The sequence below is a fragment of the Galleria mellonella genome, unplaced genomic scaffold (assembly GCF_026898425.1).
Source record: "Galleria mellonella isolate WM207_F2 unplaced genomic scaffold, CSIRO_AGI_GalMel_v1 utg184, whole genome shotgun sequence".
Classification (NCBI taxonomy): domain Eukaryota; kingdom Metazoa; phylum Arthropoda; class Insecta; order Lepidoptera; family Pyralidae; genus Galleria; species Galleria mellonella.
In genome coordinates, this window is record NW_026442025.1 from 6,672,657 (window position 1) to 6,700,596 (window position 27,940).

The 27,940-nt window shown below is 34.0% G+C and overlaps 1 protein-coding gene across 2 annotated transcripts in view; it reads left to right on the forward strand.

Moving 5' to 3' along the window:
• LOC113512018 (transcription factor SOX-5) overlaps positions 1 to 27,940 on the forward strand; it is a 388,866-nt gene that overhangs the window by 204,266 nt on the left and 156,660 nt on the right. Inside the window, exon 1 of one of the 2 annotated variants that reach the window (XM_026895768.3) lies at positions 26,692 to 27,065. The exons of the other annotated variant lie outside the window; for it this stretch is intronic. The gene's annotated coding sequence lies outside the window, so the exon portion shown is untranslated. Of the gene's footprint in view, positions 1 to 26,691; positions 27,066 to 27,940 lie in introns of those variants that run through there. 2 annotated transcript variants of the gene reach the window in all.

Here is a 27,940-nt window from a genome sequence, read left to right on the forward strand (position 1 = left end):
TGGGCATAAGAATATATTCTATAATATCCGTGGTGCTGTTCATGTACATAGGCGATAATTACCAATTTCCATCAGGTGGATAGTCAGCTTGTTTGCCATTATAAGTGTCACAAAAAAAAATACATAAACTAAAACACTTAGAAAATTAAATTCCATAATAATATTAAAATAAGTAAAATATTTATAACTTAAGTACTCAAGATTTAATTAATATTATCGTCCAAAAGAAAAGATACTAAAAAGATTTTCTCTTAACTGTTATAGTTGCAAATTTCGTCTTAAAATATCTCATTAACTTTAATCATAAATTAGACAAAGTATTATTAGTTTAACTACATTAGCTATCCTGAGTTTTTACCTCCCAAACAGATACATTAACTTATTATAGAGACTATCATAACAAGATAAATTAAATCTGTATATCCTTTCATCTGCAACTACTCATAAGTATTAACTACGTACATTAAATACAAAGTAAACTGTCCGTCCATCTGTCAAGTGAGGACAACACAGCATTGTTGTAGCTTTGTGGACATGCATTCTGGGAAAAGCAATGGCCACTAATAAACGCGGATGTAGTCGTTAATATTTCAGTGAATGTTGTGTCTAAAGAGAGGTTTTGTAGATATATAGTACTGGGCATGGGTCATCCATATTGGATACCAATATCTATATATTGAGTTCCTCTAAAAAATATCATTGCCCATTTAGATATCACCCATATCGGTAGGGTATCTTTTTTTGAATATGTTAAAAGTCCATTATTATTTTCTGGATAACTGACTTTGAATATATATTCGTTATTGGATCAGTAAATAGATCTATCTATCCTATTTAAGAGCTGCGCTCTTGTCAGTGAAGCTCTTGCCACTCACTACGATTTTCAGCGAGTCTCTTCACCTCTTGATATGACACGACACCAACTCCTTCCTTGATTTGCCTGATGTAACTATGTCTCGGTCTCCCTCTTCCCCTTCTTCCTTCTATAAATAGATATTGTAACTAAAATATATAGATATTACTATATATCATCTACTCATAGGAGTACTACTAGATAGATAGTACGTTTACTAATAGGTACCTATCCCTACTATTCTAATATCGAAAGTTAATCATGAATATTTAATAACACGAACAAAATTTTACAAAAGAAACAGAAAATATCATAATTCTGAATTTATTCCAAACTAGTTTCGCACGAATGTATCACTCACTTTTTCGTAAGGAGATATTTAACCCAAATTTTTCACCTTTCCGAACGAATTTTCAAACATGCTCTTTCTTCAAACCTTACCCTGGCAATCACAAATACAACAAAAAAAAAAAAAAATTAACCAAATAGACGCAATCGTTCTTAAGTGAAGCAACTCTTTCTTTTCTGTTTCTTAAAAACGGCGGACTCAATAATCTTAACACTAGATACAAATTCAAACTTGTCGTTCTGAAGTATCGTTTAAAAAAGTTTAGCAGAGGGAGACTTTGTACAAAAGTCATTAGCTTAGGTAATATGTCCCATTCGTGTTTCTACTCTGAAGCAGTTGTGTTTGCATGGCTGTGTTTCAGTTTGAAGGGTGGGATATGGCAGTGAATATACAGGGTAGAAAGGAATAACACCTGAGTCCTCAGGAATGGCAACGCATGGGGGATATTATGGGCGAAACAGTATACTCTGTTATGTCCATGGTACTGCTCATATCTATAGGTTACCACTTTCCATCAGGTGGGCCGTCAGCTTGTTTGCCATTCTAAGTTGCATAAAAAAAAGTTATGAGAATGGGCATTAAATGGTATGGTAATAAGACATCGAAAGATATTTTGCAGAATGTACCCATTCTATGCCGTATTCACACGGCAGGGTAATGGCAATAGTAGATATAATCATCATTTAACTGTTACCATATTGCTATGCCGCTGTATATTATCTTCTGGCTCCGGCATAGAATTGGCCACCACTTCCTTTTCCATGGGTGTCGTAAGAGGCAACTAAGAGAACTTAATGGTCGAGGATGGGCAGCAGCGTTCGTCTTAAAACATCACGAAGGCCTAACTGCGGTTGCCAACTCGCCTGCCAAGTTTGGCAACTACTGGCAAAACTCCCTTTAAGAAGGAGGCCTATGTTCATCGGTAGACAGATAATGGCTATATAATAATAGTAAAATATATTAATAATAAAGTTTAAATAAAAAATAAATAAAAATGATGATGTTGCTATGACATGATGTAATATGTTTTCTTATTTACTTTCTGAACACCAAATATACAAAATCAACTGTTCATTCTAGAAAGTGCATACGTTAACAACTCGACGGCGAACGCATAAAATGTCTCAGGGCTGACACTTTATTGTCAACCAAAACAACAGTGTGCCTGCTTGTTTAATGTAATAAAGTCGCCTGTCTCACCTTGAACTAAGCTCTCTTACATTCTTAAATAAAGTTCATTCAGTACCGCTTAAGCGATATCGCTTTTAATTTGATAATTTAGTTTACTATTAACTAGTTACGGGACCATTCAGGACCCTTAGTTATGAGTAGCCATGAATTTCGTAAGTAAATATTATATAAAATATAATGTTTACTTCTTAATTAGTTTATTATAATTTGTAAACTGATAATTTAGATTAGAAAAAGGTAGAAACCTTTGCCGAATATGGCTTTTATGCCTATCTTATGTTTTATACTTATGTTCTATGCTTCGACATTATGGCTTAATAACTGTTAGTTTGTTGTAGTTGTTTGAATAGTTAAATATATCATCATTATGACAAACTTTCGCTAAAATTAACGTAATATAGTTTCTTAAGACGTGAATAATACCTTTGATTTTGTTGCAAACACAATTAATTGTATAAATATATTGAAATAAAATAAATTCAATTGAAATTAAATGCCTTTTTTTTATAGAAAATGGTAATTGTTGCCTATAGACATGAACAGTATATAATAACCATGCGCATAACAGATTACACTATGTCGCCCGTGTGTTGCTATTCCTGAACTGCTAAAGTGTAATGCCTCTGTTGTAATTTCATTGTCATATCCCACCCATCAAATCGAAATACAAACATGCAAAGACAACTGATTTACGACAGAAACAGGAATGGGACAGAGATACCCAAACAACGTTTGTATAAAATCTTTTTCTGGTAAAGTTTAACAGCGTTGGAATCTGCTTTTAGTGTGTCAAACCTTTACGTTAGTTTTAACCTTATTTCAATGCAGATTTAGCGCAGACAATTGACTTTGTTGGCTATAAGTCAGACATAAAACGGATGCCAATGTCAAAGTCAGATCAGATCGTAAGTCTGAAGGATATTAATTAAAATGTAGACATTATTGCTTGGCAGTTAAGTTAGGAACATGTGTGGCGATGTGGAAAGACATTAACTAATTCTTACATTTTACGCTTCACGCACGATAAAGTTGCGGCCACAATGTACCTATGGGCGACGCTGTGCAACATTGTTTGCTGCGTAAGTGACGTGTTTGAATGACAAAAAAAAATATTTTTTTATACTAGTACTATAATAACAAACACGTATACGGCCCGTCTAATGGTAAACGGGGTTACCGTAGCCTATGGTTGTGTGTAAAACTAGAGATATCACGCACGCGTTGCCGACTCTTGTTGTTGTTTTATAAGCCATTAACTGTCCACTGCTGAATAAAGCCTTCCCCATAAGGTGATGTATGCCCATAGTTGCCAAGCTTGGCAGGCAGGTTGGCAACCGCAGTTTGGCTATTGGTGATATTTTAAGAGGAATGCTACTGCCCATCCTTCCACCATAAAGTTATTAGTCGACTCTTACAACACTGATGGGAAAGGAAGGGGCCGCCTATTCTGTGCCGTGATCTACACAGCTACCCAGGTTTTCGACCGTTAAGAAACTTTACTACGCCGTTTTTGGAAAACCCCATGCTGTAGTCTATAGGAAAAGCCTCGGCAGCAAATCATTCCACCTAAGTGTTCGCAGGAGGAAGTTCCTCTGAGTTATTCCAGATATCTTTAACAATAATAATAACCATAACATTGCTATCTCTTTCAACCGACTTCATTTTTGGAATGAGGCAGTTCTCAATTTGATTGTATTTATTTGTATATTTGCTCGTAACTCTGTCATTTATAAATTGAATTCCAAAATTCTTCTTAATCTAAAAAAAAATACTTTCGCATAGATCACATATAAATTTCATCAACATTGATTCGGTGGTTTAATTTTAAAAATAATATTTAATCAGTATTTATTTTTTTAATATTAAATATGTTATATATTAATTTTAAGCACAATTAACCATAATTTCATTCAATCTCATATTATTACTTTGATAATCTGCATCAAAGGTAATGAAAGCAAAAATTATTTTCCTTCGTAGAAGCAGGGTTACCTACTGCCATCTCTCGGAGTTTTCTAGAACAAATTAACACAATTTATTTTTTAGTTTGGCTAGAATCGAACATAAAACGGATTAGTATTATAAACCTACTAATTTCAGAAATACTTATGGCGTCACACACAATTATTATGCCTCGTCTAAAACTTGTAAACCAAGTTTCTAAAATTATCAAAACACACAAATAAATTATACTTATTATCGTCGTAAACTCCGATAATAATTTCTTAAAGAAATTCGCACATTTTTTTTTATTTCAACCAGAATCGAACCCAAGTCGAATCATTGTAAGTACAACATAAACCTACTCACAACCTCTACAGCAGGACACCCTAAAAAATATGAACCAAGCCTCTAAAATTATCAAAACACACAAATAAGTTTCCAAACCATAAATCATAATGCTGTACTATTTTTTTTAGTTTCACCGTCTAATAATTATATTCACGGAGCACTAAACCGATGCGGGGTGGGCAGTAAAGCAAATTATAATAATTTACGACCAATTAGCTGCGGGTTAGGATACTAAAACGGCGGTATATCGTATGTTAATGACTTATATATGTGCGCCACTGTTTATTTATTAATAATATTGTATTTTCGTGTGCTATTAAACCAGTTATGAAGTCGAATACAGCAATTATAATTTGACATTTTGTGTAATGTTAAACAAGTTAATTATGCAACGCTGTGTTGGGTGTATTGATCTATGAACAGTAGTGAACGCAAATAAAGACATGTAAATGATGACATTAAAATTTTGATACTTTCATTTTAACTTCATTGATAGTTAGTCAATTTACAAAATAAAAACAGTGAAATTAATTTTACAATTTAATACAAGAAATAATCTTGATACTTGTCCATAATAGATACCATAATTGCATAAATAAAGAAACAATATCAAACAACATAAACTGTTTTTCTTTACTTATATATAGTCTGTGGTATATAATATATAAAGCTAATACAATATATATTTTGTAATTTAATTTTATAAAGTCGAAATAACATAGTATAATAATATATTAGAATAATTACAAAAATAACTACTTTTTTTAATGGGTGATAGTGGAATAGTAACCCCACCCGCGCTATCGGTATACACCGGCGGGGCACCAGTGAAGGATGATATTTGAGGATGAAGCAGGTCAGTTAGCCCATCGTGACGAATTCAACAAGAATTGTTCACGATGGTTTCCAAGGGGAGAACAACACAGAGGACGTGGAGGTCAACATAATAGGGCATATTGCTAGCAATGGGGCTGTCAAACTCCATTGCTAACAATCCCTTTTCCCCCAATAACTACTTATTAGGTTCGTCTTATTTCTCAAATTTTTTTTTACGAATAAGTTTTCCATATGTGTTAAAAAATGTAAATAAAATGGTTTAAAAAATATTTTGATATCTATCTATAGGTATATTACGTTATAGGTCAGACCTGAATTTTATCGAATTAAGCCTATAAAAATGTCACTCATTCATTACACGACACAATTATTCATTCTCCGATTAAACATTGTAGTTCATTCATTCATTCATATGAAACAAAAGTGTTCCGGTGTGTTGCAAATGTCACGCGGGCGCGCAGTCAGAAATAACACACTGGACAATACCATTCGGTGTACTCTTGTATAGAATATTTGTCGCCATCTATATATGTTATACCTTTGGTGGTAAGATTGACAGACTTTCAATGGTTACAGTTTCGTGATCCGTATAATGCAAGGCGATAATAAAAATAATCATCATCATTGTAACAGCCATTACCTGAACCATAACAGAACAGGTATGGGGGAGGCCTATGTTTTGCCAGTAGTTGCCACACTTGGCATAAGGGTTGACAACCGCAGTTAGTCTTTGATGTTGTTGAAAGAGGTCTCATTCACCTCTTACGATACCCACGAGAAAGAATTAGCCCATTCTATGCCGGGACCATACGGTATGACGGTGATCTGTATAATGCAATATAACATTTTTTATGTATTTTTATATGAATAAAAATTATTTACTCTTATGGTATTTTTCTATAAGATTTCCCTATTGAACGCAGGTACAATTTAATCAATAAAATACTTACCTACTTTGTCTATCTATATTAAAACAGACTCCGTGTGATAGATATTCGAAAACCTGCTTTGGATCTTTGATGGTGATGACGATAATAATCTATATCATCATCATCATCATCCTAGTAGTCATTTTTCATCATTGTAGATCGTAGCCTTCCCTCATAGACGGTTTATGGTATCTACTATTAATAACAATACATAGGTAAATGTCATATTTTTCATCATTTATTTTCAACAATCATGATTTGTTCAATTGAATTGATGTGAAAAACTGACAATCATCATCTTACATCGATTAGTTCTCGTGAAAGGAGTCAAGAGCAGAAGTTATAGAAAAGTATCTAGGTATAGTATTAAAATATGTACTTGCGTATATAACATACATATATAGCTACATATATTATATACTTTTCTTTATGAATCAACACAAAGTGTCTCTTAATTTCGCCTCCCCCACAGAAGCGCTATACAAAGTTACGTCTGTGATGTACCGATAGCAATTTAAATACAAATATATAATTCCTTTATTGAATTTAATTTTGATATTCAGCAGAAACTGAGAATTCTTCAACACTTCGAAGGTGTAAGATATAGCCCTCGTCTCGTAAGATCTCGTGAAGGGAGGTCTACTAGGTCAAAAAATATTTATCTACTACTACTAATCGAAGCATTTGGCGTTCCATTGTTTCTGCTTACCCTAATGGGAGACTGGCGTGACAGATATGTATGTATTTATGTATCCAGACCGTAACTATCATAACGACAACATTTTATAAAAATAAGGATTTATTTGACGATTCTTACAGTTTTATGTTGATACGAAACTGTAATAAACAAAATGAATAAAACCCAACAAATCTTTAATTATATATTTTTTTAATATTATATTTTAATTTTCTGAAGAAAAAGACAAGTGACATGATATTATATGATTAAAGACTTATTCTGTCTGTGTGTCTATGGTAACATAACGTATAAGTAGACAGTGCATTTTACAGTTATTTTTTATTTAAAAAGTTTGTCCATATATAAACTGTGGATGTGCCTCCACTAATTTGAATATCAAGACTTAGTTTCGTAATTTTTGCATTAGATCTATAGATGGCGGTAGCAGTGATCCAAGTCTAGATGGTAACGATGGATAAAAAATATATAAGTTCTAAACCAACAAAGTCATTACCACTCATTAAAATGTATTGTACTTAATATAGAACTTAAATATACTATTTAAAATTCATTTAAGTTCACTGCTACTATAAAGTTGGATTATCTAAATAAGTATTTGAGACAAAGAAGGATATTGGCTACTTTTATCCCGGAAACATGAACTGAGTCGCGATAAAAAAGCTAAGCTTACCTTCTCTTTTTCTTTCTCCTGCTTGTTGTCCAATATTATTTAGGGTCTGCCCTCTTGGTAGTCCTGCGCCACACCGTACGGTTATGTATTGTCTGTTTATTTGCGTTTTTGCATATCTCGTGTTGTTTTTTATTGTTTGTAACCAGGTCATTAGTGGTCGACCACGGCATCTCTATCCATCTTTAATTTCTATCACACAATCACATAGTTATCGTCCCTAAAGAATAGTTAAAAATAATAAATATATAAAAAATAATAATAAATTCTGCAATTTTTTTTTTCTTTTATACTTACCTGTAACGTTTCTGCTGTCGGTACTTCGGGAGGGTGTATATAAAGGCTCCGCTGCTCTTTTCCTCCACTTCTTCCTCCCACTTTTTCCTTTTTGTCCCACTCGAGTCCCTCTGTCCTGTGTCCTGCCATCTGACGGCATTTTTATCTTTTTATTCGTGCCTACTGATGCGTTGTTTCGATTTATCTTTCTAATATAATTTTAACTTTGTTTCCTTCGTTATAAGTAAATATAAAAGATAAATCTTGTATAAAAAATATTTTAAAATATATCTACTTGCTAGCAATAACGAAAAGCGTTGCTTGCTTGAATTAGAATAAAAATGAAGAAAGTAGGCGTGAATTTAAATTGTAGTCTATGTATTCTAGTACAGTACTTTATTTCATTAAAATAAGTTCAGCCGTTTAAACATAAATATATGACGTATGATTGATTAGAATAATAAAATAATACATGTTTTAATAAAATAATCCAATTTGGTTTAAACAAATACATTTTATTTTACAAATTTCAATTTATAAATTTTAATAATTTATAATTTTTTTTTCTATTTTACATTTTCAACCGACTTCAAAAAGAAGAAGGTTGTCAATTCAGGGATTATATTTTTTTTTATTCTTTGTTACCTCATAACTCCGTCAGTTGTAAACCGATTTGGAAAATTATTTTTTTATCAGAAAGAATATACGTATGTACTTACAGACACTGATTAAGACACAGCAATTTTAACAAAAGAGTTTAGTATTTAAATAAAAAAAAAAACTGCACATTTTTATCACATTTTAATTATGATTTTGTCATCATTATCATTTCAGGCGTCAACAGATATAGGACTCCCCCTGTTGGGGGTTCTGCCAGTAGTACGATATTTTATTTTTATCTAATTTAAATATGGAACACGTAATAAAAACTTTACGATTCACATCGATAATCGTAATACAAGCGAATAATTACAAAACAAGCTACATCTATCCCCCAGTTTATTAACAGGCAGTGAAGGGACACGATATGGGGTGACACTCGTTAGGGGTAATAGACTCAAGTTATTATGTCTTCATTTGATAGATGTCGTTCTTGTAATTATGTAGGTAGAGGTATTACGTAAAAGTGTAATAAAAATTTTATTAAACAAGTTACGATTAACTTAAGTGTTTGATAAATTTATATATTTTATAAACGGAATACTTACCGGGATTATAATTACAAACTAGCTTTTATATGGGAGTTCGTTTGCTGGTCACATAGCTCGAAGTACCAACAACCGATGGGGAAGAAAAGTTCTTGAGTACTGACTCTGTACAAGCAAATTAATAATTAGTTCATAATGTTTGTCCTGCATTTGGATTTCTCACCTAAATAAAGTAAAGTATACCAAGGTAGGTATTATGCTGAAAAATTCAACCATAAATAAAGCCTTATCTAACACTAAGTAATAGAGTTTAAAATTCATTGCTCTTTTGCACCAGCACACCGCAGTGGGAATACCACTTGGCATTATGCTATCTCAAAGCTATGAATTTTAAACTCTTTCACGATTAGTGAAATGTGTTCAGTTAATTTTGTTGCTCACTGTACTTATATACGCGATTATAAGAATAAATATAAATGAATTGTTTAAATTGATAGATTTTTCTGCATCTACTATTTTAAACAACTATTGATTCGCTTCGGCTACACACGGATAGATAAAAAGATAAATTATGCTGTATTAACTTTATAAAAATAACATATGTGTTTGTAGATAATGGGTAAATTCAAAAATTACTAAACGGATTTAAAAAAAATAACTTCTATCTATAAAAGGCTATATTAACAGCGACTAATTATGTAGCTATACTCGTATATTATTTTCGAAAATTATATTTACCCATGCGAAGCTGGGCCGAATTACTTGTACTTTACATAACTTTCAATAGGAAAATTTTTGATGCATTGAGTTGTTTTATTATAATTTTAGTAGCAAATTTTCTTCTTTTTGAAAATAATATATAACTTATATTACTCGTTGATAATGTAGCTTTCTATAAGTGATATAATTTTAAAAATCGGTTCAGTAGTTTTTGAGTTTTTTAATTATAAACAAACATACAAAAAAAAAACATGTGGAAAATGCATAGCAGGGAGTCAGTGGATTCAGGTGGCTCAGGACTGTTCCTTATGGCAGTCTATAGGGGAGGCCCGTCCAGCGGTGGACGGATAATGACTGAAATGCAAATGATGATGATACAACAAATCAAATCTTTCCTTTTTTTTATACAACTTAGAATGGCAAACAATCTGACGGCCCACCTGATGGAAAGTGGAAACCGTCGCCTACAGACATGAGCAGTACCATGGACATAACAGAGTATACTGTTTCGCCCATGATACCCCCCATGCGTTGCCATTCCTGAGGACTCAGGTGTTATTTCTCTGTACCTTGTAAATTCACGCCATATCCCACCCTTCAAACCGAAACACAGCCATGCAAACACAACTGCTTCACGGTTGAAACACGAATGGGACAGAGGTACCCAAGCAATCGACTTTTGTACAAAGTCTCCCTCTGGTAAACTTTTGTACAAAGTTTCTTGTTTAAAATTAACACAATAGAAATAAAAGTTACACAGTAGAAATAATATAGTATATAATAATATAGTTATGGACTTCGAAATGTATAATCTAGCAAACAGACATATTAAAGTCTCGCCAAGACTGTAATCAATGGAACTTTGCATATAACATGTATGTATTTACGTAAAATGTTTTCTAAATATCAATTCAATCACATACCCACAAAGTATACCAACTCCTATCTGTTTCACATGAAAGCAACACAGAATAAAAGCAAACAAAATGTCTATAGAAGCAAGACTAAACATTTCCAAGACGCTGCTCGGGGGTGGCGGGTGGACAGAAGTAAGGGTAGGGCCGCGCCGCAAGCTTTCTTTTCACGAACGTAGTGAAATTAAAGAAAAGTGAACCTTAACACGAAGGAGTAAAGGTGATAGGAGCGGTTATCTGCCATCTGGGAGTCTGTTACACAATATCCATTCATATGAGACCCATGAAAATGCATTACATTGCCGCTATTAGGTGCTGCTTTGGATAGACTAGGGAGGGGGGAGGTATGTCCGGAATATAATGGCGGTTTGTTTAAAAGTGCGCCTGTGTGCGTGAAACATCGCTTGGGGCTAAAGCCGCATAAGACGAAAATGATGTGAGTACTTTGTATCGCTACTTATTATAGATATCGCTTTACTATATTGTCTAGATATAGATATGGAACGAATAAGTATGTATTGATAATTACAGTTTCTACAGGTTGATTATTTTTTTTTATTTTTAATAAATTTCAATCGAGAAGTTTGTGTGGTATTATAATAATACGTAATGGGAAGGGAATTGCTAGTAATGATGTCTAACAACCACAATGTTAGGAATATACTCTATCAGGTCGACCTCCACGCGGTTTCCTCTACCATAGCGGTTAATTCGTGACGATGAATTAACTGACCTGCTTTCATCCTCACCCATCACCACTCACTGGTGCCGTACAGTGTAAATCGTTAACGCAGGCGGGGTTACCATTACATTTTCAGTAAAAAAAAAAATAGTTTTTTTAAGCAATTAAGAATGGCAAACAAGCTGACGGCTCACCTGATGGTAAGTGGTAACATGACATGAGCAGTACCGTGGACATAACAGTATACTGTTTCACTGCCATGCATTGCCATTCCTGAAGACTCAGCTGTTATTCCTCTGTACCCTGTAAATTCACTGTCATATCCCACCCTTTAAACCGAAACACAGACATGATCCTTCACAATGTCAAGGTCACAAGGCTTGTTAGATCAATGTATGCCTTTATTTACGTAGATAATTCCTTTCTGAATAATAACAATCGTGAATAGAAACACTATATTATAATTAATTATATTATTTTTACTCAAATATTTGTCTTAAGTTTCAAACTCGAGAGCGGACCATATTCATGAGCACGGTTCACAGTTGTATCAAAAACTAGTCGGGCAATTCCAAAATCAACACATAGTAAAGAAAAAATCATTATAATAGGTAATTATGCACCTGTAATGCCGTTGGTGTTGTGGGTGACCATGGGCGGCGGTAGTCACTTACCATCAGGTGAGCCGCGTGCTCGTTTGCCCCTGTGTTGTAAAAAAAAAATTTCTTTATAAAATTACCTGTTATTTCAATAACATCGTTACATTAACCCAGTAATTATTTTTTCATACACACGACACTTCACAATTTCTGTCTGTCTGTCTGCCTGTCTGTCGCACTGGACTAGTCACGAGATATTGTATTTCAAGACGTCTCACAAGGTTAGCGTGGATTTGGATGCGCAGTTTTGCCGACCGTCATCCGCTCACACGTCAATCCATAATGACATTTATAGCTTAACACTTGTGCCCGCGGTCGCTTGTTTACCGTTGTTTTATTCTTCCATTTCATTTCTTTCAATGTATTTAGCTGGTCGGCAATAGCAGTGAAATTATAAATGGCAAAGGCATAACACCTTAGTCCTTCGGAATGGTATGAGGAGTATTAAGGGCGACACAGTATGCCCTGTTATTTTCATGGTATTATTCATGTCTATAAGTTAAAGTTACCACTTTTCATCAGGTGGGCTGTCAGCTTGTTTGCCATTCTAAGTTGTATAAAAAAGTATTATGGGCGACACAGTATAATAGTTAGTTAAGTACATGGTACTGCTCATGTCTATAGGCGACGGTTACCACTCTCCATTAAATGGGCCGTTAGCTTGTTTGCCATTCTAAGTTGCATAAAAAATATATGATAATATGAAATAATGATTTTTAACAACCTGTGAATTGACCTAATAATATACCCGACGTATAACCGCATTTAAAGAGTTCAAATTATGTGACATTCAGTCAGTTATTTTTGTTATGTAGGTATGTTTGTGTGTTGTAATAATATAGTTCATTAGGGGGGAAAGGGATTGTTAGTAAGGAGACTGAGAATCCCATTGCTAGCAATATACCCAACCAGGTCGACCTCCTCGCGGTTCTCCTTGGAAACTATCATGGTTAATTCTTGATAAATTTATCATGATGGGCTAACTGGCCTGTTTTCATTCTCATTTATCACAGGTTAGCGCAGGCGGGGTTACCATACCATTTTCACCCACCAAAAAAAAATATAGTTCATTATTTTTTTTATTGATATATAAGTACCTATCTACAGATAGACAAAGTAGAATAAAGATAGATACTTATAGATAAAAATTTTGTATGTGATTAATTAAATCGTATTACACAAAGAATCTGACTTCAATTGGTGTAAAACCAGTTGTTTTTATTTAAAAACCAACCTACTAAACCGATTTTGATATAATCTCTTAGAGACCAATCTGTAAGCACAAGTATCCTTTCAGATAAAAAAAAATCCAAATCGGATTACAACTGACGGAGTTATGAGGTAACAAACAAAAAATACAACCGAATTGTGAACCTCGTTCTTTCGAAGTCGGTTTGAAAAATAAGAATACAGTAGGTAACTTAATAATAAAATACTAAGGCATATGTACTAGGAGAACAGGATAAGATAGGATATAATAAGTCAAAGAAATTGAAGTTCCTATAGGTAAGCATAAAATAAAACTTAATCGAATTAAAACAGCTAATAAATCCCAGTGGGGTTGTAAATCCAATTGTAATTCAAAAAAATAATATTAAATTTAAAAATCTATGAAATAAATCTCATGTATTAATTATCACGTAAACTTTTGCTTGAGTAATATTTCCGTAATGCCCCCATACCACTAACGCTAATGTAAATACCAAACTTGTAATTTATTATATATATAATTCGATATAGATTAGATACTACTTATAATTTATAAAAAAATCTTCCAGATACTATTATTATTCCTTACTCATATGACCTTGACACTGTGTCAATTGATTTAGCTTAATATTTTTCATTTGCTATCCCCGATCACACAGCTGCTAATGGTATTTCACAGTGCGCTACGATTCCGTGGTACGGAGGTGGCGAGTCCGCGACCGCCGCGACACCTGTTCCGCGCATCCGGTGCCGATACCGAGCCTACTAATGAATGCACACTTTTAGCTGTAGTTGTAAACTCGCTGAATTGTGCGAAATTTCTCGTGCGCTTCTTAACTAAGGTACTTGCGTTCTTATATGTAATAGGTGATATTTTTTGCCTTCACTAAAATTAAATATAGGGAAATGAGTGAAAGTGTGTTTGTGTGTAGTATAAACATTTTAGAAAATGAAGATACTTTACATATATTTAAATCTTACGAAATAGTTGGTAGATATCTATATATATATTTTTTTTATTGATGGTAATGGAATTGTAACATCGCTGGCGCTAACGGTATACGAGGTTTGTCCGGAAAGTACGTATAAAAGTTTTTTAAAAATTTTATTTTACAATTATTCAGGTAAATCAATTTTATCCCCTTCAAAGTACTCCCCCTGTGACATAATGCACTTGTGCCAACGCCGTTTCCACTGTGAGAAGGCTCCTTGAAAGTCCTCTGGTTGTAGGTTTCTCAGCTGCCCCGTCGTAGCTTTTTTTATCTCATTTATGTCCCCCAAATGCCGCCCCCGAAGTACCAATTTGGTTTTTGGGAACAAGAAGAAGTCACACGGGGCCAAATCCGGCGAATAGGGGGGTGTTCGGTCACCGTAATGGAATTTTTACTCAAAAACTCACGGACAACAAGAGAGGTGTGGGCAGGGCATTGTCGTGGTGAAGAATCCAACGCCCCTCTCGCGCCAATTCTGGACGAACTCGTGCCACACGAGCTTTGAGGCGTCTGAGCACATCGACGTAGAATTTTCCATCAACTGTCTGGCCTGGAGGGACGAATTCTTATATCCCCCGAACATCGAAAAAAACAATCAACATTGTCTTGACATTTGAGCGGGATTTTCTTGATTTTTTTGTTCGTGGTTCCCCGGATGTCTTCCACTCTTTGCTTTCACGGCCATTCTTGCCGAGTTTCGAGAGAAACTTGATTACGCGCTGCTCTTCAACGGAAGCGGGCTCCATGCCGACGGGGTTTCGTTAAGAGGTACTTCACAGATGGCGTGACAAATCGCACCGCACGGCGGTCAGACCAGAACTGAAGCATTGTTAGGGACATAAGGAAGGGGTCCTGCGCTTACCTGGCCTCCCCACTCCTCTTTCTCGCATTCCAGAACACTTTTATACGAACTTTCCGGACAGACCTCGTACGCTGGGGCACCAGTAGAAAAGGGAGTAGTAGTCCGCATTACTAACGATCCCTCCCCCTACAGTATCTATAATTAGTTCAGTATATGTAAAATATATCTTATCGATTTATTACTTATCTCACAAGCAAATAGTCATAGATAGATATATTGCTATTTTGTTATAAATACCTACATGTTTTATTATTTCGATGTTTGCTGATGGAATATAGATAAGAAATCTCATTTCAACTTTTAGCTGTTTATTATTCTAGATTACGAATTTTTAATATTTGACATAATCATATTCTTTAAATAGAAAATTAACGAAACTGGCCACTATTTAGAACACTGTATAACAAAAGAAAACATTCACCAATTCAAAATTTCAAATCTGGAACGCGACAACACCAATCCGACAATAGAGCAGACGCGGCATTCCAATTCGGTGCGCTATTGTTGATTCTTGCGCTGCGATTGGCTGTGGGGCACAATGGGTCACGCCCACAACACAATGCCCTATTGTCGTACCTGTACAATGCGCGACGCCCAGCGGTGCATTTTTTTAAATCGGATTCCTTAGAGTTAATTGTTGAAAAGTTGACTTCATTGTTGAGATTACGGTGTATAAAACTTTATAGTTTAAAGCTCTTATGAGAGCTTTTTTTTATAAAAAATAGTTTTATACGCTAAGATCTATTTATTCTGTTGATATATATTTTTGTTACATATCTATAGGGAAGTATATTAATATGTTTCTTAAACAAAACATTAAACTTGTAGGTACATAACTTAAGTGCATGCTCAAATTAGATATCATTGACTTATTATTGCTACCTACTTAATCTTCTCATCAAAGTAGTTTAAAGATTTTTTTTTTACAACACAGGGGGCAAACGAGCATGCGGCTCACCTGATGGTAAGTGACTACCGCCGCCCATGATCACCCACAATACCAGCGGCATTGCAAGTGTGCTGCCGGCCTTTTAAAAAGGAATATACTCTTTTCTTGAAGGTTATGTTGTCGTATCGGTTCGGAAATACTGCTGCTGGAAGTTGATTCCAAAGAATGGTTGTGCGTGGTTATGGATAAATGGTTGGACTGTTCCTTATGGCAGTCTATGTCCAATAATGGACAATTAACGACTGATATCTAGTTAATATTTGATAATATATATTTAATTATTTATTCACAATAAGCGCTTAATAAAATCATAGCTAGAATTTATGTCAATGTACAGATATAGATGGAGAAATATCTTAATATTTTTTCCACATCTTATTAATACGGAGCCAGTGTGCAGGGTTCTAAATTTAAATATTATTGCCTAACGTATAAAATCGAATTGCGCCGATGTAAAAGAACGGACATTTTAAAAGCTTTACCAAACACATTAGAACATAAACTGGTAATAAATTAAAAAAAAAATCGCTCCCCACTTAAGTGCCCGGGCTGGAAACGACTACGATTTTTTCCCCGTAAAAGCATCGTTTAAAAACACTAAGTGAATGGACATCATCTGTATTAAACCAAAATACTTGGACAAAATATTGTAGGGGGAGCCACTTTCTACAAACGAAGATTAGTTCACTAATGGTTCCCATTTACTTAACTGTATTTTACTTTGACTGTAGAAAAATGTTTTAAATAAATCTACCCCACTGGGGTGGGACACTGAAATGAGAGAGACATCTACATAAAGTATCTATTATTTTTTATTTTCTAATGTAATATTAACATTTAAATACATGTATCTGGGGGGAAAAGGGATTGTTAGTAATGAGATCTAACTGACCCATTGCCAGCAATACACCCTATTAGGTCGGCCTTCACGTGGTTCCCCCAGGAAACCATCGTGGTTAATTCTAGTGGAATTCGTCACGATGGGCTAATTGATCTGTTTTCATCGTCACCCAACATCCTACCATTGGTGCCCCGCCAGCGTATACCGATAGCACAGGTGGGATTACCATACCATTATCTCCCATCAGATAATATATGTATATTTATACATATACCTTCCACTAGATGGAGTGATGACCTTAAATGCATTGTAAGGAGTCAATGGTTGCAGGTCACTCAGGACCGTTCTTTATGGCAGTCTATGGGGGAGGCCTATGTTCAGCAGTGGGCAGATAATGGCTGCGATGATGATAATGATAATGATTTATATTTATAGTGTATACCTACCTATACGAAATGGATTGTTAATAATGGAGACTGAGAATCCTATTGCTAGCAATATACCCATCCAGGTCGACCTCCTCACGGTTCCCTCTGGAAACTATCATGGTTAATTCCTGATGAATTCATCATGAAGGGCTAACTGACCTGTTTTCGTTCTCATCTATCACTCTTCACTGGTGCTCCGCCAGCGTATCCCGTTAGCGCAGGCGGGGTTACCATACCATTTTCACCCAACAAAAAAAAATATATATAAGAAAAAAATATTTAAAATAACACAATTTACACGAAAAGATTTTGCTGGAAGAAATCTTTTATTAGAGACAAGCTCGCCTTCGTACATTATGTTTATAATGAATTGTGATTAACAGTATGTTTTGTGTACAATAAAGAATATATAAATATGTATGTATACATATACTTCTATAGATATATTTGAGTACCTATGTAACTCTTAATTATATTAATTCCTACATACTTATTATTATGAAAACAAGATGTGTAGTTAATAACAAAATAATTAATTTACAACATACCGAATAAGATTTACTGATTTTCGCTAGGGAAACTAAAATTTAATAACTGCCTAATTATAAGGAGGGCGCTTTAACATCAAAGCGTTAAAACTGACTGTGCGTAGATAAATAAGTAGGTATATATACTTACACTGAGACATATTATCAAAATATTTCATATCCTAATATATAATACACTAGTAATCCGGCCCGGCTTCGCACGGCTAAATAGAAGTTTCTAAAATAATACATAACGTATGTTACTCTCTGATAATAGATAGATAGATAGATACTCTTTATTGTTTCCTCCAAAAGATTACAACAGTAAACTTATTACAAATATAAACAATTACATGAAATAATCACAATGAGAAAACAATGGGCGACCTTATCGCTAAAAGCGATCTCTTCCGGGCTACCTTTGGATGGAGAGAAGTAATTATAAACAGTTTGATCGGAGGCACAATGAAGTTCTATTATTTCTTAATACAAAGTATGATAATGTAGCTTTTTATAAGTGAAAGTATTATTAAAATTAGTCGAGTAGTTTTTGAGTTAATCCATTATAATTAAAGACTGTGCCCCACAAATGAAAAGGCCGACATTAATTGTGACAATACCGGTTCATAATTTCAGCCGTTACCTGTCTACTGCTGGACATAAGCCTCCCCCAAAGACTGCCATAAAGAGCGTCCTGAGCCACCTGCTTCAGTGATAATACCAGTTACTTTGATTTAAAAGCTAAACTACTAGAAACGGTGTTGATAAAATTTCTATTACACTAATCTAATGTAAATATATACTTTTAGATAAAAAAAGAATTTTCCAAATAGGTTTAGAGCTGACGAAGTTATGAGGTAACAAAATTAAGAAAAAGTACAATCGAATTCAGCACCTCCTTTTTTAAGTCGGTTAACAAACAAACAATCATACCTTTTCTTTTTATAATAATACTATATATGTATATACCTACTTATATATCTATTCGTAAGTAGTAGATAACATATATTAATAGGCTAAGATCTCGCCGTGAAAATCTGCAGGTTTATTATATCTGCTGGACTATTCAAAGTAATTGTATTTACTTGTAAATAAAAAACCAGTTAAAATACGATACCATGCATTAGGGTTACCAGCTCTTTGGTTTTTTTTTATGCAATTTAGAATGGCAAACGAGCTGACGGCCCACCTGATGGAAAGTGATAACCGTCGCCTATAGACATGAATAATACTATGGACATAACAGAGTATACTGTTTCGCCCATTATACCCCACATCCGTTGCTATTCCTGAGGACTAAGGTATTATTCCTCTGTACCCTGTAAATTCACTTCCATATCTTACCCTTTAAACCGAAACACAGCCATGCAAACACAACTGCTTCACGATAGATACACGAATGGGACAGGACAACCAGGACAACCAGGTCAACCAGGTCGACCTCCACGCGGTTCCCCCTGGAAACTATCATGATTAATTCCTGATGAATTCATCATGATAGGCTAACTGGCCTGTTTTCATTCTCATCTATCACCCTTCACTGGTGCTCCGCCAGCGTATCCCGTTAGCGCAGGCAGAGTTACCAATTCATTTTTATCCAACAAAAAAAAATACGATTCTCTCTGTAGTCAGTACTTGCCTAATGATAGATATAAATAGGGCGCAAATAAGGGTAGACATAAAGGGGAGTTATCTGCAAAAGGGTTAACCGATGAGCATGGAGCAATTTCAAACTTACAGATTAATTCACTTCGTTCTGACAAGAAACGGTGGAAATTATGAAGGTATGATGAGGTCGATATTTATCTACTAGTTGGTTTATTTATGTGCATATTAAAAATATAACCTATTCGTGTACTAATTTTTATCCTTTTAGTTGTTTAAGTGTAATTGAGTGATAAACATCCAGATATCTTTACAAATTGTAGCTTTTAGTAAATGAAGATGGAAGAAAAAGGAGATTAAGGAAAAATATGAATTTACTTATTGAATATATACCTTAATAAATAATTCAATGCCGCTGGTGTTGTGGATCATGGGCGGCGGGTCACTTACAATAGCCGCATGCTCGTTTGCCACCCCTTTCTATCCCGTGGATGTCGTAAGAGGCGGCTAAGGAAGAGCGAGGGATAGGCAGCAGCGTCCCTCTTATAATATCTCCAAAACCTAACTGTAGTTGCCAATCCGCCTGCCAAGTGTGGCAACTACAGGCAAAATCCGCCAAGGCTGATATGATCATTTATAACTTATTTATTCATTAGTACATAAATGTGTGTACATGGCGGATTTAATGCTAAAAAATTCTCTCCCAGTCAACCTTAGGGAAGTATAATATGAATAGGCTTTTAGCAAACGACGAAGGCAGAAAAAAAGAAATTAATTTAAAAAAATTAGGCATATATTTACTGAATATGTACCCAATAAGTTTTATTAAAATATTGCACAAACTTTCTTCTGTGAATGAGATCATAATAAGTGTTTGCATTAAAAAGAGACACCTACATATAGAAAAATTAACGAGCAAGCGGGACAGCGGCAGCCGGTGTCGTGCAAAGGGCTGGAACGGCTAATTGGTGTCAGTTAGCGCGTTCTATCAATCTATTTAAAGACGCGATCTGATCCGGTCGTTTCCGTTGCGATTGCGTTTGATGCTACTTTTATTAGCAAGGTTGCTAGGTACTAGTTCATTCAAAGATTGAATGGACAGCTTCCATCGTCTTAAGTATCTATATAAGAAGATGTAGTTCATAATTAAAAAGGCATACCTCTTTCATGTGAGCCGGTACACAAACAAATCTAAACTAACATATCACAGATATTTCCATCCTAAATTGGCTTATTGTACAGTATCTAAAAAGATTACAAGGATAATAACATAATAGAATATAGTTAATTTAAATCATAGTTTAAATAAGCAAAATGTTTTTTCCATTAATAGGTATTTGTTTTATGAATCTCTATATATAAATGTTTTTAATTCAGATTTTTTATTAAAATTTTTGTGTGTATTATTTGCTTAACTGAATAACAGTCCTGAAACATCTTCACTTAAAAATTTCTTAAAGTAAGTACTTAATATTACACGTTATTAGTAGTACGTAAGTATTACATAATATAAGCATTTCTTAACTAAAAAGATTTGACAAACTAATAATTCAATGCAAACAAGCCAACTCGAAGAAAGCGTATCAAAATTTGAAATCTCTCTGTAAACAAACAATCTTTCGAAGTTATAAACTTCGGCGCCCTCGGATGAGGTTTCCATTTCCATACAAACAAGCTCTTGACAAAACACCAAAAACCAATCAAGTAATTGCGGAGTGGGTCGGGCGCGACGGCTCGCTTCTTCCTCGATAATCTTCATTACTGAACACAAAGGGGTCGGAGGGGTGTACACGTACCCCGCCTTACAGGGAGGCAGCAATATTGAAAGTTTGTTTATTGTCAGTAGGTAATACTAATGAATGACAACATTAACCACTATTACCTAACTGCTGATTAGATTTTATACGCATTATTCAAATTTAATTATGTAAATACATTCTTCTTAAAAATACTCCATTTTAGCTTTCTGATAATATAAACTATGAATTTTTATTTCTATTAACTAAATTGTAAAGCGGTTCTATTGACTGAATGGTAAAGTCGTTTCTGAGCTGATATTTCTCTAAACTTATGTTTAAAATAAAATTTCAATATGCAATCACAGTGAAATTTTTATTGTAAGGGGAAATTCTTACAATAAAGAAAATATAAACTAAATTTCCATCAATAGTTAATCTTATCTAGTTAGTTGAAATTATTATAATTTTCGTTTATGATGGTTCATAAGATGATATAATTTTGCAAATTTATCAAATTAAAATATTAGTTATAACAAATAAAAGTACTCAGACCTACTAGTATCAATAACGGTTTAGAAAACCACAACAACAGTTAAAATGTATAGCAATAAATAACGTAGCTTCCCAGGAGCAGCTAATAAAGGCTAGGTGGGGTGCTCCCACACCCCACGACAGATAATACCCCACACATGGGGTGGCGAGCCCCGAGACACATATTCTCCACGCCTGCGCCTCGTCTATATGGGTCATATTGTTCTTCTTGGTTTCAACGAGGCATTACGTTTACGATGATAGAGGTAACAATAAATATCATTAAGTACATACCTATAGTATGTTTACTGTAGACTAGCGACAAACCCCGGCTTTACACTGTTTTTTTTTTTAATAAATTGCAGCCTATATTATTCGTTGATAGTGCATCTTCGTTCTGCACGTTGCGTGAAAAATTTGAAAATATTTTTTAAATTGGTTATATATTTTTTTGAAAATATCCGTTACATAAAACAAATCTTTCCACTTTATAATGTTGGTTTAGATACAATTTACATACTTACCCGAGTTGATAAAAATATTAGCTACTCTGTGACATTTTGGAAACCTGAACTAAAAATATCAATTGGGAAAACTTTATAATAATTTATGAATTTCAAATTTAGAACCTGGCTTATAATTCTATTTTTAATATTATACCTATATATGTTTAGATATCTACATTAAATTATTTCATATTTCTTCATAGATACTTACATATTTAAAAAAAAAATATAGAAATGATCTCTGAATAGATTGTTATCCACTTTTCATCTAAGTGTCATATTTTTAATAATATTAATAGACGTGTGCTATGATCATAAATAAACATATATTCTACCTTTCCATTTAAATATAGTTATACATTCATGAATATTCATAGCGTTACAATTTGCATAATTTAACCTATTAATTTGCGATGTACGACAATTTAGTCCACTCATATATATTGTATTATGATAGTAGATACCTACATAACAACATAAAGCATCTATAAATTCAGAGAAACTTGAAAATTATGGAGATAAGGTATTAAGTTAGATATAAACCAAAAAGAATTAAACAAGTAGAATTATAATATGAATAACAGTGTTAGATTATAATTTAAGATTGTTTTTCACAAAAAAAAAAAAGACTTATTTGTGGCAAAACCGATAAATTTGATTTAAAAACTAAATTATTAAACCAATTTTGATATAATTTCTATAAGACTATTATGTAAGTATATTCTTTAAGTTTAAAAAGATTTTTCCGGGTTTATAACAGACGAAGTTACGAGGTAATAAACACGAAAATAAAATACAACCAACTCGGTAAGTATCTCCTTTTTTTGAAGTCTTAACTAGGTAAGAACAAGGTGTAGGGACCTAATTGTTGCAATAGTTACGTTGCTTTATAACGAAATTAGCCCAAAACTAAGATTATAGATGAAGAACTGCTACAACAAAGTCCAAACAGGTTTACACTAAAATAAATATGAGAATAAAATATAAAACTGTACTAGAATGCAGTTGAGCAAATGAATAATCCACACAGAATATTTATAATCTCTAAGTAAGTTCGAATTTTTTGTTTGGCTACCTAGTGTATCTAACTGAAAATATACTGGCCATAACTATATTATAGAGTAATCGCATTCTTGGTATAAATCCAACTGGATGATTATTTATTCTGAGACAAATGCATTAATTTCCATATTATGAATTTGTAAAGTAATTAATTATTTAAATGTGTTTAACAGTTCAAATCAACGGCGGTGTTTAACTCATAAGAAATTTGATATGTTACGTTTATGACATATAAAATCTTAATAAAAATAACCTTTTAAGGTATGTCGGATAAATGCAAATTATAATAAAGAGTCAATTAATTATTAATAGTTGGATAATTAATTAGATAAAGCTTTAGAGTCCACGTGCCTATTAGATACCTCCAATCTACATAAATATCTACAAATATTTAAATATTTAATTGAACGTCATAGATATGCAGGTAAATACTTAAATATAAGTCGTAATTACATGTATTTTTGACTTTAAAGACACAAAAGGGTCTATTTGACGATTTAAGTGTGCTAGAAAAATAAATAGGTTTTCTGTACCAAATATTAATGGCATCACTGTAAACTAATTAGACATAGATCCGGAATAGTTTGATCAGATCTGGCGAGCAAATCATATTTCTCGAATTCTGATTTACTGTAAAATGTACTAACAGAATTCTATGAGCATTCTTAAGTTGCTCGTCTGCATTCGGCATCAATTTTTGTATGTTACGTTATTTTAGCTATTAAACACAGGTCTTGATCTATTCTAGCTCTTTTCCTTCTGTTCCTTGGTATTTTAGTTAAAATTTACTTTAAGAACTTCATTAAAGTTCAGAAGGTTACAAAAGCATTCTAAAAGTATCTTGAGAGAATTCTTCGCTCGATTGCATTCTTACCTACGTTGTACCTGCATTTTACGTTCAAATTTTCATTGAATAGGGTTGTCAGCATGTTGCAAGTTTGAAAGTTTTCTTTATCAAACGTGATCCAGTTTTCTAAGATAACTATCCTAAGGTATTTTTAAGTAAGGAATGATGAAATTAATATAAAACTCTATCTATATCTAATAGGTAGGAGTCTGGAGGTATCCAAATGGGTACCTATTTATATACACTTTCGGGTTGAAAATGACTAGTAGAGTAACGTTCGAGTTATTGGACATTTAACAGTAGGTACCTGAGCATTTGTAAAATGAATGCAAAAAATAGAATACTCAGAATTTTGTCTATGTAAATGATTATTTGGTATTGTAATGAACTTCTTTATTGATATATACATACCTTATTGAGTAATAAAGAATTTATATAAAGGTATAGGTAATAATTATCTATATATATATTTCTAGATTTTTTTTTAATGGATGATAATGAAATGGTAACCCCGCCTGCGCTATCGGTATACACTGGCGGGGCACCAGTGAGATGGGATAGATGAGTATGAAAGCAGGTCAGTTAGCCCATCGTGACGAATGCAAGAAGTATTAATCACAATGGTTTCCAGGGGAAACCGCGTGGAGGTCGACCTAACAAGGCTTGCTAGCAATGAGGCCATTACTTCACATTACTAACAATCCTTTTCCCCCCTATTTCTAGATATTGTCTGACCATTCTAATTGACTCTGTTTCTACTTGTTAAATGTGCCAAAAGTGCAAAAATGATATATTTCTTTCTTTTTTTTCTTCTTTAGGGTCTGCAACGTGCACATGACACCCCCAGTGTTGCAAGTTTACATAGCCTATAGTAACTGTTTACTATCAGACGGGCTGTATGCTTGTTTGCCACTATTACAATTGTACCTACAAGATAGGTAGGAATCTAGATAAACTAAAAATCTGTCCATTTTGCATGGGGCACTAATATCTATGGAAATATAGCTAGTAATAGTAAAAGTATGGTCGAGGGATGGTCAGTACGTTCCTCTTCAAACATCACCAAACCTTAATTGCGATTGCCAATTCGCCCCCCAAGTGTGGCAACTACTGGCAAAACCCCTTATTGGGGGGGCCTAATTTCAGCAATGGACAGTTAACGGCTGATATGATGATAGCCAGTAATAGTTAAAGATATTTAGCATCTGTTATTCCAGTCTCCGTAATACTACTGTCTGTTTGACCAAGTTTACTGGAAATAGGTAACTATGTAATGATATTCCAAACAGAAAATATAGGTCACCTGTCTAAGTGTAAGAAAGTTTGTAAGTAGGTTAATTTAAAATCATTGTATCGTAGTTAGGAATAACTATTATAATTCCGAATCACTTAAAATATGATCTAATATCTAGGTCTTAAAGTGCTATTTAGTGGTCCTAATAAGCGTCACCGCGACGAATTACTTATTATTAGAAATGGCTAACAATTTCTCACAGCTGTTCGGCGTGTTTTTACCGAGCTGATGTACCGATTGAGGCGAGTGCTGTCTAAAAATATGAATAATAAAATTTTGGCGTCATATTTCAACGGCGCAACGGGTTCGGTGGGAAAATCGGTAGTGTCGCAACAATACGGGGGTCGCCAATCGTACAATCGGAACCGGTCACACAATAGACCGTTTCCCTGTGGCCACGCCTCGCTCGATACAATGCCTCTACACGCCCAGCCGCCGACCACCGCAGCACAGTCGAAAGAAAGAAAATTTTCTCCACAAATACAAAGCGAACACAGATTGTATTGACTTTTTAAACGCCCTCATAGATCCAGCGCACACCCACCTGAGTCTCATTGTGGTGTGCGAAAACAGTTTCACAATGCCCGGCTATTCACCGCGGTACGCACACTATGCACCTATTGCGCACTCAAAGACACTCGCCTGGGCGGAGTCTAGAGTGAGACAAAAGCTCGCCTAGGCTGCGAAGAATACGTGCGAGCGGGCGAGAGTACGCCACTCGGTCACGCACACATCGGCCGCTAGAAAAGGATGGGCTGAACGGGCTTTGTATAGATTCCGCGAGATGAAAGCTGTTATTCCGCATAGACAATTGATTGTAAACTATATGTTGGAATAGAAGCTAATTATTTTTTTTCACAATTATGCTGTACGGAGTGTAAGAATTGATAATTTGCATTTAGATTGCTATGTTTGATTCATGTTGTGAAAACTAAGGCCTTCGAAGGACGGCATTGTTCACAGGGCAGTGACATTAGGTCGGTGCGTCCTTGTCGCACGTGCAGCGGGGGGCGGGGGGCGGTGGTTATTGTAGCGCGCGCGTATTGTCGGCCCGCTTCGATCTGCCAGCATTGTGTATCAGCGCCGCGCGTTTGCAAGACGTGCATTGCGTTCCGATTTCAAATTTCGAACGCGTTCGATCGCGGTACGTTATTGCGAACTATTATTTTAGCGCGAACACCGGTTTATTCTTGAGTTTGTGTTGGACTATCGTTTAATTTTTGTGTTTTGTTTGTGTGTTATTTTAAATAGTTTTGTGACTGTTACAACTTTCCAATAACTGTACATAATTGTGAAAAAATAATGCCAAAGAAATGTTTGAAGTGTTTGGACTTTTAACGTGTTTAATCAGTTTTGTTATATTTTAATTTACATTGATTTTTAAGTTCGTTTTCGTTGTATACCGGTTTTTCTGATGTCTCAAACGGCGAGAGGAACAATGATAACACGATTAAAGGTAATAAATTTTTTTATAACATACCTAACGCGATAAAAATTATCTTACCTAGGTGGATAGATGTATAATATTTTTCAAAGAGACTAAAAATTACTAAATGGATGTGTTAATTCTTTGATTTAGACCATTAAAATTCAAAACGAATTTGGTAAATTTAATTATTCATTCCCATTAACCCATAAGTAAGTGGCTTGTCACCTAAGTACCTACATTCTTTTGCAAAAATAAGTCCCACCGTATCCAGTGGTGTGATGATAAAAATATCTGGACAAAAATCAATTATTTTTAATAGATAGGTAGTATCGATTTTTACATAGACTTTTCTATTGCTAATGCTAATGCACAGGTGCTAATCACGTGTGCTTTTATTTATAACATAAAGTATTTATCTTTGAGAAAAAAATAGTTTTCATTCATTTATACATTCATACATTCATTCAAATTGTAAATAAAGTGTTCGAAATTTTTACAGCTTTTACGACACAGAAACTTATGAAATATCAATTTGATTTAAATACCTATCCAGGTTACTTAGTGTTATGTCATCTCAGTTATACCTAACTATACATAGCTATATCTATATATCTATAATTTCTTCTTATTACACCTTTTGAATTCTTTAACGGATGTGTTTTAATTTATAAATTAAGATATTGATTCACAAAAAAATCCACTTTAATCATGGTAAAACCAGTAATTTTTAATAAAAAAAAAGTAAACTACATAATCGATTGTGAAAAAAAAATCAACGGGATCAATCTGAAAGTAATTTTCAGATAAAAAAGTATTTTCCAATTCTGTTTATAAATGACAGAGTTCTTAGTTAACAAAAATAAAAAAAAATATATAATGAAATTGAGAACTTTTTTCCTTTT